A 16,980-nucleotide genomic window follows, 5' to 3' on the forward strand; every position below is an offset into this window, starting at 1 on the left:
GTAGGGTTTAAAATAGAGTGGCATCCATGACCATGTATGTTTTACGAAAAAGTACTGCACATATATTCAAATATCGTGCACATTACAACTAACGGCATGGTAGAATAGATATGCAGCAGCCAAAATACATTTTTTTAAATGTTGTATTATATTAGTGTTGTAAGCATGAGCCCACAGTTGTCTTGTTATTATATTTAAATGTAAGCTTTAGTAATTGCAGAAGCAACATTAAATCGTGTTAGAATCAACTAATACACTGAAATATAGCATAGCCGCCACTGAAAAAAAGAGAGGCTCTCTAATTATAATAATAGTATCCGTACGCAGCACTCCATACCAGATTCCTCCAGATTCTAGGTGCTGTAATATTACACCATTTGTTATGGGCTGACCTCGTGGTCACACGGGCCAGACAGATACGTGTTGGGGGCACACGGCTTGCCAGGATGTCGCTCTGGTTATACAGCTGGAACAGTGTTGCCTTGATCACACAGTTGTATAGTGTCCGGGGGGCACCCAGGCTTATCAAAGGGATCCCTGCTCACATGCATCAGACGCATAAACGGCCGTGGGCACACAGCGTTGCAAACAATAAACGAGCCCGACCCATGTTTTCCATTAATGACGTTTGCCGTGGTACGGAACGCACGTGCCTCTGTGAGCTCCTTTTATTATGAGCACGCCACTTGTAAACTTAAAGGGGACATCACCACAATCCTCCTTTTCCATGACACCAAAAACAACAACCATATGCATTAAACATTGTTAACCAACATTCCAGTAGTGGGAGCATTTAAGTCCTATCACACATTTCAATAACTATCAGGGACACGAGTCCTGTGATTAGACTGGTGGTCCCCTAGCTGTACATAAAAAATGTCGCTCAGTTCATCCAGTGGAGTCATGAACCAGGTTCCAGGTAGAACTCCAACCCCAGAATTTTCGATTAGCCCTCATCCAGGCTGGGATGGCTTATAACCCAAGAGGGGCTATCCATCAAGGCAACATGTCCACTTGAGACAGTTACCACACACTCTCCTGCATTGATGGTCTAGGGAGGGCCCAGTTCGATGGGTACGGTCCCCTTTTCCATTAGACTTCTCCATGCCCATTTCCCCCCACCTCTAATGATGCCCATTAGTGGTCTGGACAGGATGACCAGTTCTCTGCTGGATGTCTCACCATGGGTGGTCGTTTCTAGAGAGCTGCAATAGTTGGACATGTGCCCTGGGGTTCTTCCCTTCTTCACCCTCAAAGTCTTCACGATATTCTCAGAGGTATCTGTGTCCATCAGGAGTAGAGTACTTTTGTTATCAATGCATGTGTCGTACTTGGGCTGTCCGCCTTCTGTTGGCATGATCTGAGCGACAGACGGTTTGGGCATAGTGAAAGATTTGGGCGTTATAAGTGGTGCCTTGATGAGGACGTTTGCAGGGTTGCCATTATCACGATTTTATTACAAGGAAGTACCAAGGCGAGTGAAGAGTCCTGGTTGGAGATGGATCTGTGTGTTCTGGTGATAAGGGTGCACTTATTTCTGGTGGTGTGGTCACATTTCTTTCTTTCACCGTGTATGGGTGATCAGTTTCAGTAGGGCTGATAGGGCTTGCAGTGATGTTGGTAGCTGCAGATGTTGCATACCGACTGGACACCCCCCTCTGCAATTGTGAGTAAAGGAATTCGTTCTTGCTTTAGGAAATGTATCATTATGCTTTTCTTTCTTTTAGTGTTTGTCAAATCTTTTGTTGCCATTACAAAGGGGTCACCATTTCTTGTAATAGAGTTGGGCTCGGTTTCGCTAGCATTGGTACAATACTTAGGGCCCGATTCATAGAAAGAGTGCATTAATCCTGCAAGGGCCACGCATCGAAAACGACACTAAGCAAGACTACATGCATAAGTAAATCTGTGCGCTCTGCAATTTCAAGTATCCAAACGTGCATTTCCAGCCAACATGCAAAGGGAATCGAGCTGTGCAAGGAATGCCCACAACAGGCCCCCACACAAACTATAAACATAGCCAAAGACCAACCTTTGTGCAAAGCTCTGTGTCCACATCTGACACAACGTCCAGCACCCCAGCTACTCTGCGCGAGGTCCCACGTAAGTAACAGGTTCACCCAAGCCAATCTGCGCAAGGTTCCATGTAAGTAACGGCTGCAAACCAGCTACTTTTTCTCTGGGCAAGGTCCCATGTAAGTAAAGGCTGCACCCCAGCTACTCTGCGCAAGGTCCAATTTAAGTAACAGCTGCACCACAGCCACTCTGCACGAGGTTCCACGTAAGTGACGGCTGCACCCCAGCTACTCTGTGAAAGTCCCACGTATGTAATGGCTGCACCCCAGCCACTCTGTGCAAGGCACACGTAAGTAGCAACTGCACCACAGCTACACTACGAGAAGTCCCACGTAAGTAACTGCTTCACCCCAGCTATTCTGCATGAGGTTCCATGTAAGTAACGGATGAACCCCAGCTACTCTGCACGAGCTCCCACGTAAGTAACTGCTGCACCCCAGCCACTCTGTGCAATGTTCTACTTAAGTAACTGCTGCACCCCAGCTACTCTGCACAAGGTTCCATGTAAATAACGGCTTCACCCTGGCTACTCTGCGCAAGGTCCCACATAACTAAGGGCTGTGCTCCTGCAAACTGTTCCTCCTACTCCCATAATCCCACCGCACACAAAGTGCTGGCGCACACACCCACCAGCCCCCCTGACCTCCGACACTACCCCCAGGCTACCCTCACACCACCCAGCAGCCCCCTCACTCCCGACAGTAGCCCACACAGCCCCCTCAAGTCGGGACACCACCCGCCAGCCCCCCTCAACTCCACCAATACCCCAAGCACTCTCACACCACCCACCAGCCCTCCTCACCTCCGAAAGTACTCCAGGCAGCCCCCTCAAGTCCTGACACCACTCACCAGCCCCCTCACCTTCAACAGTACCCCAGGCATGCCCCTCAAGTCCTGACACCACCCACCAGCCCCCCTCACCTCTGACAATACCCCAGGCATGCTTGCCTCTCAAGTCCTCATACCACCCATGAGCCCCCTCACCTCCAACAGTACCCCATGCAGTCCCCTTAAGTTTTAACTCCACCCACCAGCCCCCCTCATCTCGGACAGTACCCCAGGCAGCCCCTCAAGTCCTGACACCTCCCACCAGCCCCCCTCACCTCTGACAATACCCCAGGCATGCTTGCCTCTCAAGTCCTCATACCACCCATGAGCCCCCTCACCTCCAACAGTGCCCCATGCAGTCCCCTTAAGTTTTAACTCCACCCGCCAGCCCCCCTCAACTCCACCAATACCCCAAGCACTCTCACACCACCCACCAGCCCCCTCACCTCCAACAGTACACCAGGCAGACCCCTCAAGTCCTGACACCACCCACCAGCCCCCCTCACCTCTGACAATACCCCAGGCATGCTTGCCTCTCAAGTCCTCATACCACCCATGAGCCCCCTCACCTCCAACAGTACCCCATGCAGTCCCCTTAAGTTTTAACTCCACCCACCAGCCCCCCTCATCCCGGACAGTACCCCAGGCAGCCCCTCAAGTCCTGACACCTCCCACCAGCCCCTTCACCTCCAACAGTACCAAAGGCATGCCATACAAGTCCTCACAATACCCAAAAGCCCCCCTCATCTCCACCAATACCAAAGTCAGTCTTCACACCACCCACTAGCCCCCCTCACCTACTGCACCCTCAAATCCTGAAACACCAACAGCCCCCCTCAGCTCCGGCAACAACTCAGCCTGGCCCTGGCACATCACCCCCCTACCAGTACAATATTAAACAATTCACCTCAAATCGTCAGCCCTGCCACACGCATGAGTCAAACTGGCCACATGCCCACCCATATATCCTCCAACTGGGGGCACTGATGCAGAATCCATGTTTGTAGGTCATCACAGGACTCCATGGTACATCACACCCAGTGGCAAAGCAACAGGCAGCTGAATTTAGCAGCAGCTAAACAGTGAAAGCACCATGTACAAGTCACACAGTAAAGCAATGTGATGCAGTGTGACCTATCATTGTGCACATGTGCCATTGCAATCGCCTCAAGTGCCGTAGATGAATGACCTAAGAGGACAGTAGTCCAACACATCACTGACAGGACACACGTAATGTCAGTGCATTTTAGCAAACAACAATCAATGAGTCAAGGCATTGAACCCAGAAAGCACAGCATCCAAAGCCCCTGCAACTAACATCATTTTAACAGGTATGCTTTGGGTTGATGTGAAGGAAGTGTGAGAGTGTGTGAGCCAAGCAGATGGATGATGTGCACCGCCACATATAACCAAACTCAGATATGATGAAGAAGCATTACAGTGGCAGATGTGCACCATGACATCAGAGCACACACTGTATGATAGCGAATGTGTATTGGTGGGTGTCCCATGCATTGTGAGACACACACCCCCAGCATAATTGTTGAGCGTTTGCCACATATAACACTTTGAGAGACTAGAGGGAATATTTTTCTGGACCTCTTTAAGACAACCCTCAACACATCAAAAAACTAGTATAAACCACACTAATGCTTAAAGCGTCCCTTGCTTCTCCAGTACCTTTTTCTGACTCACTTATGCATGCTGTTTAGTTCATTATATCACAACATATTAATTCCAAACAGTTTTTTTAATCAAAAATATAAATGTATTTACTCTCAATAAAAACATCACTAAAACATACAATCACAATGTCTTATAATACAGATTATTGCACTTTTATCTAAGATCAATTATTGCACATTTTTCTCTATTACTGGCCTCATTCACCACGAAACAAAAACCTACATAACACTCTGCTATCTAATACCTATTTTTACTCACAAATAGTTCATCAATAGAGGTGTAAGAAGATTCAATTCAACACTACAGCTAAGTCAATGCCTAGTCTGGGATACTGAATGGAAACCCTTATTGATATATTGATATATCTTTATGTCCAGTTCATGAGTTCTGGATGACTACCCCTATATAACACCCCTCTCTTAGAATCCCCCTGACCCCACTGAGCCAAGAAGTAGTTCTGTTTTGCAAGTTTAAAAGGTTTATTTGAGAAATAAGACAAAATATACATACCACGCTTTTATAATAAATTAATAATCGATATCGCCCTTAAAAATATAATGTTAATCAACAATGGGTAATCTGACACTAGCACACTTCTTTATAATCAATGAGGAGTTAGTATAGGATGGATCAAGTAGCAAAAATACTTTTATGATTTCAAGGGAAAAGCAATGAGGAATAAAAGTCAGTACAGAAATACTTGAGAGGATTTTAGCAAAAGATAATATAATCACTTTTTCTCTGGCAATTCACCCCCCTCCCCTATGCAATGTAAGACATGGAAGTAGATGGAAAGAGGAGCACACAGTTCTCAGGAATGCAATCAAATACAATACGAAATTCAGTTCCCCCCCAGCAAGCTTAGAGAAAACCGGTATGAGTTTTAAAACACATGCCCAAGTGCTTTGAATGTGGTGGCAATGAAGTGAGAAATATGCTGAAAATGCTTTTAATTCCAATTAGGAGGTTCATGGTGAGTGAGAGATACTTGGGATGAGTTCAGGCTCACTTTAGCAATGATTCAGAGATGGTGATTAAGAGGCAAACAAATTTTTAGCAAGGAAAGAAATGACTGCTGATGGTTACACGTGGCTGGATTTTTAACCAAATCGCAAATTGTGGTAAAATTCGCGAGTGCGTGAATTGTTATTGCGGGAACAATATAAGGAGTATGGAGTCGGTTACAGGCTTGTTGGAAGGCTTAGATCCTAAGCTTTCAGAGGAAAGTTAAACCAAGTTCGTAGCCCAAACGGTTCCAGAGATATGAACGATTTTGTAAAGGTCGTTTTTCGGATTTAACGTAAACTCAAAATGACAGGTGACAGCTTTGCAGATGCAGAATTGACAAATGACAGTGGTGCAGCTTTACAAATGACAGGTGACAGGAGGCAGTTCTACTTAGGTTAAATAGATTGAATTATATTACTTTAAACTAAGAGATTTGGTTTTGCCCCATCCTAGCTGTGCTCACAATATATTTGGAAGGATTGGGTCTCGTCATGGATCTGATCAATCAGGCTAGCGGCACTTCACAGCGATCTGGTCTCTGGGTCTGCGGTTCTGAACGGTCTGGTCTGGTCTGGCACTGGTCTGGTCTGTCCGGATACAGCTGTCTCTGCACGGCTTCTGGATCTCTGCACTGGTCCTGGCAAAAGTTCTTGGCAAGGGATTCAAGCAGTTCACCCGGCTGTGAGTAGCTTGCAGTGATTTGAGGCCTGCTGCAGAGAACTCAGCTTGTGGTTTTAGGCCTCTGATTTAGGTTCTAAAGTATAAGTTCTAGGTTCTGGAGTATGTAGCTGGAGTCAGTCTGGAACTGGTATCTTCTGGATGTTGTGTGGTCCGGCAAAACGCTCCGCAGCAACTGGATTTGAATGTCTCTACCTGTCCCAGCAGTCTCTTTTTATGTGTTTTGAAAATGGGTGTGTGCCTGGGCCTAGTTAAGCCTGCCCCTCTCTACTTGTCATTGACCCAATTCTCCCCTCTCCCGTGATTGGGGGAAGGAAATGTGAGTCAGAGTGATGCTGTAGGTTTTATGGGTCAGAGGATCCTCCCCTGGTCAGTTTGCCCACAAATCTATATTTGATTCAAATACATATTGCACAGATACACAGTTGTTTAAAATTACATGCACCCATCACATATCACATGAGGTATACTCTGTTCAAACTCTGCTCTTCCTGGGGGCTTGCATTCAGAAATGGCAACATTTTGCGCTTTTTAACTGGTTTTACAATATCGGACATTTACCCAAATTTACACACATGTGCGCAAGGAGTATGGACATTAATTGATGAAGTGTCAGATTTTTAACATGCAGACATTTGGAGTGAGACCCTATTTTCCGCTAGCAACCCCCCAGAATACACCACAGGGTCCTAACGCATCTCAAAATGTTCACAGAAAAATCACAAGAATTATGGTATCATTTAGATAATTTTGACACGTCTGAACCATGAGTTATACATCTTTCTTAAAATCATATTCTGGCCAACAGGGGTGTGTCTTCCCAGGTCACATGGTTGAGAAACCAGTTTGCCCACTTTCTTTAAGCTCAGCCTGTTCTCAGAGGGGGCTGCCTCTCCCCGTTTCTGCCAAGAGGAAGCCACTTTTACGACGCCCCCAATATAACATTTGCCTGAGTCCAGGACAGGCCTTTGTTCAACTCCCTGTAGCTGCTCCACCCCTAATCTAATAAGAGAGGTGACAACTCCTTTTGGCAAGGGGATGAGTGGCTGAGCAGGTTTTAACTCCTGTGGGGGTAGATGTCAGGCAGAATTGGAATCTCTTTAAGCCAGTTTTTAGCTACATGTCATTTTTTTGTTCCCAGTTTAAATCACTTACGATTTTTACATACACATTAAATAATTACTTCCTTTAAGTCATTTCAGAATATAGTTTTACATTGTATCCACCTCTTAGCAAGTCTTTCCTTGGTCTGGTTTTGTTTCATTTGTTCAGTTTTACACAAAAGTCTGGTGGTTTTAAAATGCCGGCTTTCTGATAGTGGTGAGAACTGGTAATGCAACCATTTTTGGGATTTAAGAAAGTTAATTCCCCACAGTACTAGGTTGTTTTTGGCAATCAGCATTGCCATTCCCAATGGTTTCAGGCTACTGTGTGGGTAGCCCAATGGTGGTTTTAGGCAGTGCCCTCCTGTGCTCACAACATAGGCAAAAATGGGTGGCAGCCTATTCTTCAGTATTTCCCTATGCATTTTCTGGGAAGTTCTGGCCATCATGATGTTTTCCATGCCAGTACTGCACAGTTTTCCTATTCTGGCGTACATGTGGGCTTTTTGGCCATCTTGGATTTTCTAAGCCCACAGCACCAAATGTTGCAGCAGGATAGCTCAAACGTGGATCAGGACACCCAACAAAGCCCCCCCACACGACTGCACTTTGAATTTGAGTCGATGGGGAGTCGGGTGCACAGAAGGTTTTGACCCACGCACTGGTATGTCCGCATAATCTTCTTCCAATTCTGCAAATGGCACAGTTCAGCATCTTTTCCTCCATCCGGTACTGATCGATCGGTTCTCCTCGCCGGTCCTGATGGGAATATTGGGCGGTACCCCGGGCCCCTTGGGTTTCTGCTCCCGGTCTCCGGATCGTCCTCCTTGGCCAGTCTCCAGGTTTTCTTTCTCCTAGGACGACAAAGGAAAAGCGGCAATACGTATTCATGGACATTTCTCCCCCACCATTGATATAGTGGGGTGGCATATATATTTTAGAACTCAACAGATATGAACATGAACATTTTTTTTAAATTAAGCGACAGGAACACATAAACTTGAGAAACACAGAATTTGATAGGCTATATGTAGGATATTTTAGGGTTGGAATTGAATTACTCTGGAGCGGTACCCTCTGGGATTACAGAGGACTCCTCCAGTTGCTGCAAAGTGTGCCTGGGATGGCAACACTTCAACTGGTTTATGTGGACCCACTTGTCTTCCCCCTCTGCCAAACCGCCTTTGGGGATGCGGATCTTGTAGGCCACAGGGGAGATCTTGTCTATAATCTCAAACGGTCCCTTCCATGTAGGCAAAAATTTGCGCTGTCTTGCCTGGTTTCTTTGGAAGTTGTATAAATAGACCCGATCACCCACTGTAACGCTCACCTGATTCTCGCAGAGGCGCCGGTCTTGACTGGGCGACTACCGCATCTTCAAAGGTGATGTGTAGCACCCGGTTGGCTCTTTGGGCTGGACCTCTGTGCACTGTATGCCTGACGTGTAGAGTAAGATGTCTGCAGATAGAAAATATGGGGTTAATGAACTGGGGTTATTGGGGTGTCCCTATCTCTTTCCTCTTCTCCTCTCCTGTAGACCCCCAAAGGTTAACGCTCTCACCTTAGGTAAGTGAATGCCGAGCTCTCCATCTGCCTCGGGGCAGGGTGCTGTAACCAGTTTCTTCACTGGATAGGTAGCGCAGGCCTCTTGACTTCAGAGGACTGCTGTCCGTCGTTTACTGCACGAACGGTAAGTTTCGAGTCATTCAAATGTCTTTAAAGTCTTTAGTAATGATGTCTCTTGTTTTGCAGGGTTCCGGCGATGGCGGATGACGGGCTGAAGTGAGTTGAAGATGGAGCCCGTGTGATGAATAGAAGCGCCTGGAAGCACGTAAGTAAGCGCTTTTTGCCTGCTTCACTATGCGCTCTAACTGTCTTTTTATTTTGCAGGTACGAGTTCGGAGCAGCTGCAGGGTGCCGGAATACCCACTGGATTAAATGTGGAAAGGAGTAATGGCACGTGAGTATTAAAGTTCCCCAATGTCTTTAAACGCACCTTGTTTTGTCTTTCAGATGCCGGAATGCAGTGTGAAGACCTCCGGAGCGCACGAAGAGTAGGTAAGCCTTTGCCTTTCAGATGCCGGAATGCTAACCTGTTCTTTCTTGTCTTTATAGGTGTTGCTGAAGACTGGATTCAGGATGGTAAGCCTTTGCCTTTCAGATGCCGGAATGCTAACCTGTTCTTTCTTGTCTTTATAGGTGTTGCTGAAGACTGGATTCAGGATGGTAAGCCTTTTTCCTTAGGCCCAGGACCGGATGCAGAAGACACGATGAGCGTTCTGCTGCAGAGGTTGCAGAATAACGCAAAGCAAGATTCATCCACCGGGTGTGGTTTAAATAGCCTCCTGTAGTGCTTAGGTGTCTCCTTCCACAGCCACGCCTAAGTAAGAAAAGAGTTCCTGGTAAGAAAAGAGTTCCTGCCTTCCAGAAGAGTTCCAGTGTTCTGAATCTAGGGAGTGGCTCCAGCCCCACCCAACAGGAAAAGTAGTTCCAAACAGAAGAGGATCAGAGGCTCAACTGGCAGGCAAGTAAGCAGCATGGTCTGCTGAAGGTAAGTCCACCCAAGCATTATGAGCCCGGCGCTTCCAGCGCTGGGACTGGGCATATTTATGAGCCTGGTGCCACTGGCGCCAGGACTGGGTCCAAAAGGTCCCAATTGGGACTGGTTGGCACTCGGAACCTGGGTTATGGATCTGCTTCCAAGGGAGTTGGGAAAACCCTGACCTTTTGGAAGCAGAGATCATGACAGTACCCCCCCTCAAGACCCCTCCCAAACCGGGCTTCTCCGGGGGTTTTGGCTTGTCAGGAAATGTTCGGTGAAATCTTTTGATTAGGCGAGGAGCGTGGACATATTCAGCAGGTTCCCAGGATCTCTCTTGGGGGCCGTAGCCTTTCCAGTCAATTAGGTAGAATAGTTTAGATTTGGAGATCTTGGAGTCCAGAATGCTTTTGACTTCAAACTCGAGTTCTCCATCCACTAGGATAGGTTTTGGAGATTTGGTTAGTCGGGTTTGAGGTTGCACGGGTTTTAATAGAGAGACGTGGAAGACCGGATGTATCTTCATGTGCGGGGGCAAGTCCAACTTGACCGCTACTGGGTTTACTATGGTAGTGATGGAATAGGGACCAAGGTATCTTGGGTTGAATGTGCGTGGCCCTTTTAGAGATAGATATTTGGTGGATAACCAGACTTGATCCCCTACTTGATAGTGAGGGGCTTCCTTCCGATGTTGATCTGCTCCTTTCTTGTATTGTTCTTTAGCCCTTTGAAGGTGAGAAACAGCTTCCTTAAAGGCTTGGGTGATTGTAGAATGCAGGTAGTCTACTGCTGGTGTTTCAAGATCTTGGAGGGGATCCAACTCCGAGGTTCGAGGGTGACTGCCGTACAAAAGAAAAAACGGGGTTTTCCGAGTTCCCGAATGGACAGAGTTATTGTAGGCATACTCGGCTATCCAAAGGATATCTTTCCAAGTTTTTTCAGTTTGTTGCAGCATGCACCGTAAATACTGTTCCAGAGTTTGATTGGTCCTCTCGGTTTGTCCGTCGGTCTGAGGGTGGTGACTGGTCGATAGTCTCACATCAATTTGAGCCGACCGACAGCAACTTCGCCAAAAATGAGAAATAAATTGACTACCTCGATCCGAAATTAGAACCGAAGGAAAACCGTGCAGTCGGACGATGTTTGCGAGAAATTCTCGGGCCAGAGTTGCTGCTGTTGGCAAGCCTTTGAGCGGAATGAAATGCGCCATCTTGGAGAATAAGTCCACGATTACTAGAATCGTATTGTATCCGAAGCATGGAGGTAGATCGGTGATGAAGTCCATAGAAAGCGTATGCCAAGGGCGAGGTGGGATGTCAATAGGGCATAAGAGGCCTGCTGGTCTTTCCTTTTGACTCTTGTTTTGGGCGCATACTCCACAGGACATTATAAAGTCTCTGATATCTTTTTTCCAAGACGGCCACCAGAAGTAGCGCTTGATCTTTTCTGAGGTCTTGGCTATACCGGGATGACCTTCCATTAAAGAGTCGTGATAACAAGAGATTACTTTTTTCTGTAAATCTGTGCTGGGTAGGTATAATCGTTCTTGGAAATACAATAAGTTGTCCTTTACTGCAAAGTCCTTTCCCTGCAGATGCCAATTCTGTATGTCTGCTGGAGTTACAAGTTGCCTGGCTTTATCCTTAACTTCCTCTATGGATTCTGTGGCGATTACACCCAGAATTCTTTGTTCGGGAATGATTGGTACAGGTTTAGGGTTGACCAAGTGTTCTTCCACTCCCATCCGAGAAAGGGCATCGGCTTTACCGTTCTTTGTACCAGGTCGATAGGTAATTATGAAGTCAAACTCGGCAAAGAATAATGCCCAACGGAGTTGTCTAGAGGATTGGGCTTTTGCGGTCTTCAAATATTGCAGGTTTCGGTGATCCGTAATCACAGTAACGGTGTGTCGGGCCCCCAGCAGATAATGCCGCCAAGCCTTAAAGGCAGACTTGATAGCCAGAAGTTCCTTGTCAGTAATCGTGTAATTGATTTCAGGAGGCGAGAATTTGCGGGACCAAAATGCCACGGGATGCAACTGATTGGTTACCGGGTCCTTTTGTGATAGAACTGCCCCCATGGCAAGGCTTGAAGCATCAGTTTCCACGATGTAGGGGAGTTCGGGGCGAGGGTGTTTTAAGATTGGTGCAGAGATAAATTTAGTCTTCAAATCCTGGAAAGCTTGTTCCGCCTCGGTAGACCATTCAAAACGTTTGTTTTTCTTTAACAAGGCAGTGATGGGCTGGACTATTCGAGAGAATTCGGGGATAAACCTGCGGTAAAAGTTAGCGAAGCCTAACATGCTTTGCACACCTTTTACGGAGGATGGTGATGGCCATTTGAGAACTGCATCAACCTTCTTTGAATCCATACGCACTCCGCCAGGTGATAATATGAATCCCAAGAATTCAACTTCAGTCACGTTGAAAACACATTTTTCCAACTTAGCAAAAAGTTTGTGTTGACGCAATCTTTCGAGGACCATTTTCACGTGTTTCCGATGTTCAGATTCCGATGAAGAATAAACGAGGATGTCGTCAATGTAAACAACAACACATACATCTATGAGCTCTCTGAGGACATCGTTCATAAAATATTGAAAGGCGGCCGGGGCATTGCAAAGTCCGAAGGGCATGACCTGATATTCAAATAGCCCATACTTGGTGCGGAAGGCCGTCTTCCATTCATCGCCCTCTTTTACTCGTACCAAGTGGTAAGCTCCTCTAAGATCCAGCTTTGTATATATGCATGCTTTTCTGACTTGGTCCAGGAGTTCAGGGATCAAAGGTAACGGATATCTATTCTTAACGGTGATCTGGTTCAGGGAGCGATAATCGATACAAGTTCTAAGGTCTCCTTCCTTTTTTGGAACGAAGAACAAAGCTGAAGAAGCAGGGGACTTGGAAGGACGAATAAACCCATTTGCCAGGTATTGATCCAGGTATTGTCGAAGGTGAAGGTTCTCAGGCTCGGTGAGGGCATAAATTCTACTACAAGGAGGAGTAGATCCAGGTATCAGGTCTATCTGGCAGTCATAAGACCTATGAGGAGGTAGAGAGTTAGCCTGATCCTTCCGGAAAACATCTTGGTATTCTAGGTATTCGGGAGGTAACTGGGGAGTCTCTGAAGAAATTGCGGCCAGTGCAACACCAGGTGGAGGGTGACAAGTAGAGACACATTCTGGAAACTGGACCGTTCTTGCTCGCCAATCGATCAGAGGATTGTGTTTCTCTAACCAAGGTATTCCTAGAATAATCTGAAACTGAGGGGCCTTGATCACATCGAACACGATCTTCTCATGGTGTCCATCTTGACTTACTAGCGTCACCTCTTGAGTGGTATGCGTTACTGGCCCGGAGGCTATCTCCGTACCATCCACCGTATTAATGACGTCCTTTACAGCCTTGGGACAAAGAGTTAGATTCATCCTCAAAACCATTTCATGATCCACATAATTGCCGATGGCACCGCTGTCGACGTAAGCTTCAATTGCATGTAATCGATCTGGATTATCAGGGCTAATGAGGACCATAGGTATCACGAAATGCGAGGTCACGGAACTGGTTTTCACGCTCGGCAAGAGGACCTCTATTTTTGTCGGGCAAGGTCGTTTCCCTGCTCAGAGTTTGTAACTTTGGTAACTGCAGCTCCTACTGCCTTCTTGGCAGGTTTCACCGGACAGTCTCGAAGAAAGTGCCCTGAGTTTCCGCAATATAGGCATAATTGCAACTGTTTCCTCCTTTCCCGCTCCCTTTGTGTTAGAGGACCTTTCAGACCCCCTATTTGCATGGGTTCCCCGGAGTCTACTCCTTTGGAAGGAGTTGGCGGTTTGGAAAATACTCGAGCATCAAACTTGGAACGATCGGCCTTCCTGTTCTGCAGCCTGTGATTTATTTGAACGACCAATTCTATATAATCCGAACAGTCTTGTGGGGGATTCACTACTTGGGCTAAAACGTCTTTGAGCTCTCCACGTAGACCTCTATAAAACAGCGTAATCCTTTTGTCCTCAGGCCATTGAGTTTCCACTATTAGTCTATTGAAAGATGCAATATAAGCCAAAAGGTCTTGATTACCCTGTCGCAACGAAAGAAGCTCATTGTCCAAGGCCTGCCCCTGTGAATGTCTTGCGAACAGTTTTTCCATACTAAGCTGAAAGGCTTGAAAATCATGGAGAACCGGATCATCTTGATTAACTAGAGGGATCGACCAGTCTGCCGCATTGCCACTAAGGTACGAAAGTACAAAAGCTAATTTTGCTTGATCAGTTGGAAAGGCTGCTGGCCGGCATAAGAAGTGCAACCGGCACTGATTGATAAATACTGCAAACCTCTTTGGGTCACCAGAAAATCGTTCGGGCGGAGCCAGAGGTACATTCCCAGGTAGGTTGATCTGCACTGGATTCATAGAGGATGTTGAAGGAAGATTTGCCCCTGATGCGGGTAACGGGGTCTGTCCGGCTTGTGACTGTAGCACTTGTCTAGCAAGATTGTCTGTTCTCTCCTTGGAAATAATTAGTTCCCTTCTTAGAGCATTTGTTTCCTGACGAGCTGCATGCACTTCTGCCCTTAGTTCCCCAAGTAACCGGGCTAGGGGGTCAGTATCCGAGGTTTCCATAGCGCCTGGGCGAGAGTTTTGCGGTAGGCTTTGCGTTCTGTAACGCTCACCTGATTCTCGCAGAGGCGCCGGTCTTGACTGGGCGACTACCGTATCTTCAAAGGTGATGTGTAGCACCCGGTTGGCTCTTTGGGCTGGACCTCTGTGCACTGTATGCCTGACGTGTAGAGTAAGATGTCTGCAGATAGAAAATATGGGGTTAATGAACTGGGGTTATTGGGGTGTCCCTATCTCTTTCCTCTTCTCCTCTCCTGTAGACCCCCAAAGGTTAACGCTCACACCTTAGGTAAGTGAATGCCGAGCTCTCCATCTGCCTCGGGGCAGGGTGCTGTAACCAGTTTCTTCACTGGATAGGTACCGCAGGCCTCTTGACTTCAGAGGACTGCTGTCCGTCGTTTACTGCACGAACGGTAAGTTTCGAGTCATTCAAATGTCTTTAAAGTCTTTAGTAATGATGTCTCTTGTTTTGCAGGGTTCCGGCGATGGCGGATGACGGGCTGAAGTGAGTTGAAGATGGAGCCCGTGTGATGAATAGAAGCGCCTGGAAGCACGTAAGTAAGCGCTTTTTGCCTGCTTCACTATGCGCTCTAACTGTCTTTTTATTTTGCAGGTACGAGTTCGGAGCAGCTGCAGGGTGCCGGAATACCCACTGGATTAGATGTGGAAAGGAGTAATGGCACGTGAGTATTAAAGTTCCCCAATGTCTTTAAACGCACCTTGTTTTGTCTTTCAGATGCCGGAATGCAGTGTGAAGACCTCCGGAGCGCACGAAGAGTAGGTAAGCCTTTGCCTTTCAGATGCCGGAATGCTAACCTGTTCTTTCTTATCTTTATAGGTGTTGCTGAAGACTGGATTCAGGATGGTAAGCCTTTGCCTTTCAGATGCCGGAATGCTAACCTGTTCTTTCTTGTCTTTATAGGTGTTGCTGAAGACTGGATTCAGGATGGTAAGCCTTTTTCCTTAGGCCCAGGACCGGATGCAGAAGACACGATGAGCGTTCTGCTGCAGAGGTTGCAGAATAACGCAAAGCAAGATTCATCCACCGGGTGTGGTTTAAATAGCCTCCTGTAGTGCTTAGGTGTCTCCTTCCACAGCCACGCCTAAGTAAGAAAAGAGTTCCTGGTAAGAAAAGAGTTCCTGCCTTCCAGAAGAGTTCCAGTGTTCTGAATCTAGGGAGTGGCTCCAGCCCCACCCAACAGGAAAAGTAGTTCCAAACAGAAGAGGATCAGAGGCTCAACTGGCAGGCAAGTAAGCAGCATGGTCTGCTGAAGGTAAGTCCACCCAAGCATTATGAGCCCGGCGCTTCCAGCGCTGGGACTGGGCATATTTATGAGCCTGGTGCCACTGGCGCCAGGACTGGGTCCACAAGGTCCCAATTGGGACTGGTTGGCACTCGGAACCTGGGTTATGGATCTGCTTCCAAGGGAGTTGGGAAAACCCTGACCTTTTGGAAGCAGAGATCATGACACCCACCTTATATTCCTTTCGGGTAGTTTTTAAATCATAGTGGGTCTTCATGCTCTCGGCTGATCTTTCTAGATTCCGCTGAGCATAGGCAAAAGCATGCTGAAGGTGTTTCCTTAAATTCTCCACATACTCATGAGTTGTGGAGGCATTTATCAACGTTTGCTCTTGGGTTCTGTAGGGGAAATTCTGGGGAAGCACCATCTTGCGTCCAGTCATCAACTCAAATGGTGACATTTTGGTTGCAGATGAAGGGGTAGATCTGATGGCCATTACGACCAGAGGTAAGCGGATATCCCAACTTGGCCCAGAATCTGCCACAAACTTCTTTAATATGCTCACAATGGTTTGGTTGTATCTCTCCACTGCTCCAGAAGAAGCTGGCCTGTAAGCAATGTATAGCTTCCTTATAACCCCCAGTATCTCCCACAGCTTTGTCATTACTTCACTGGTGAAGTGGCTACCCCTGTCTGACTCAATCCTTTGAGGTAGACCAAAACGGGAAAAGATATGGTTAATCATCAGGGCAGCTGCTGTTTCTGTTTTGCAGTTTGGGGCTGGGAGACATTCCACCCACTTGGTAAACAAGCATGTAACGGTCAACATGTACTTGTTTCCCCTAGCAGAGCGAATTACGGCGCCTACAAAGTCAATTTGCAAATCTGACCATGGGAGTGTCATTCCCCTCTTTTGGAGAGGTGCCCGGTGTGTGAGGGATGTTGGCTGAAATTGTGCACACACAAGACACCCCTTCAAGTATTGGTCGAGGTCCTGCCCCATGTGGGGCCAGTATGCAACCTCTCTTAAGATTTCCAGGGTTGTGCGAAACCCCCTATGACCGGCGGTGGCCGCATCATGGGCTTGACTTAACATCAGGCTTCGGAATGAGGTAGGAACCACCCACTGATCATGGCCAGCTTGGGATTTCCTTACCAACAAACCGTCTTGGATTCGGAACATTTTTGGACATTTCATCAACAC

Source organism: Ambystoma mexicanum, chromosome 7q (assembly GCF_040938575.1).
Source record: "Ambystoma mexicanum isolate Mex_15411 chromosome 7q, UKY_AmexF1_1, whole genome shotgun sequence".
Taxonomy (NCBI): Eukaryota; Metazoa; Chordata; class Amphibia; order Caudata; family Ambystomatidae; genus Ambystoma; species Ambystoma mexicanum.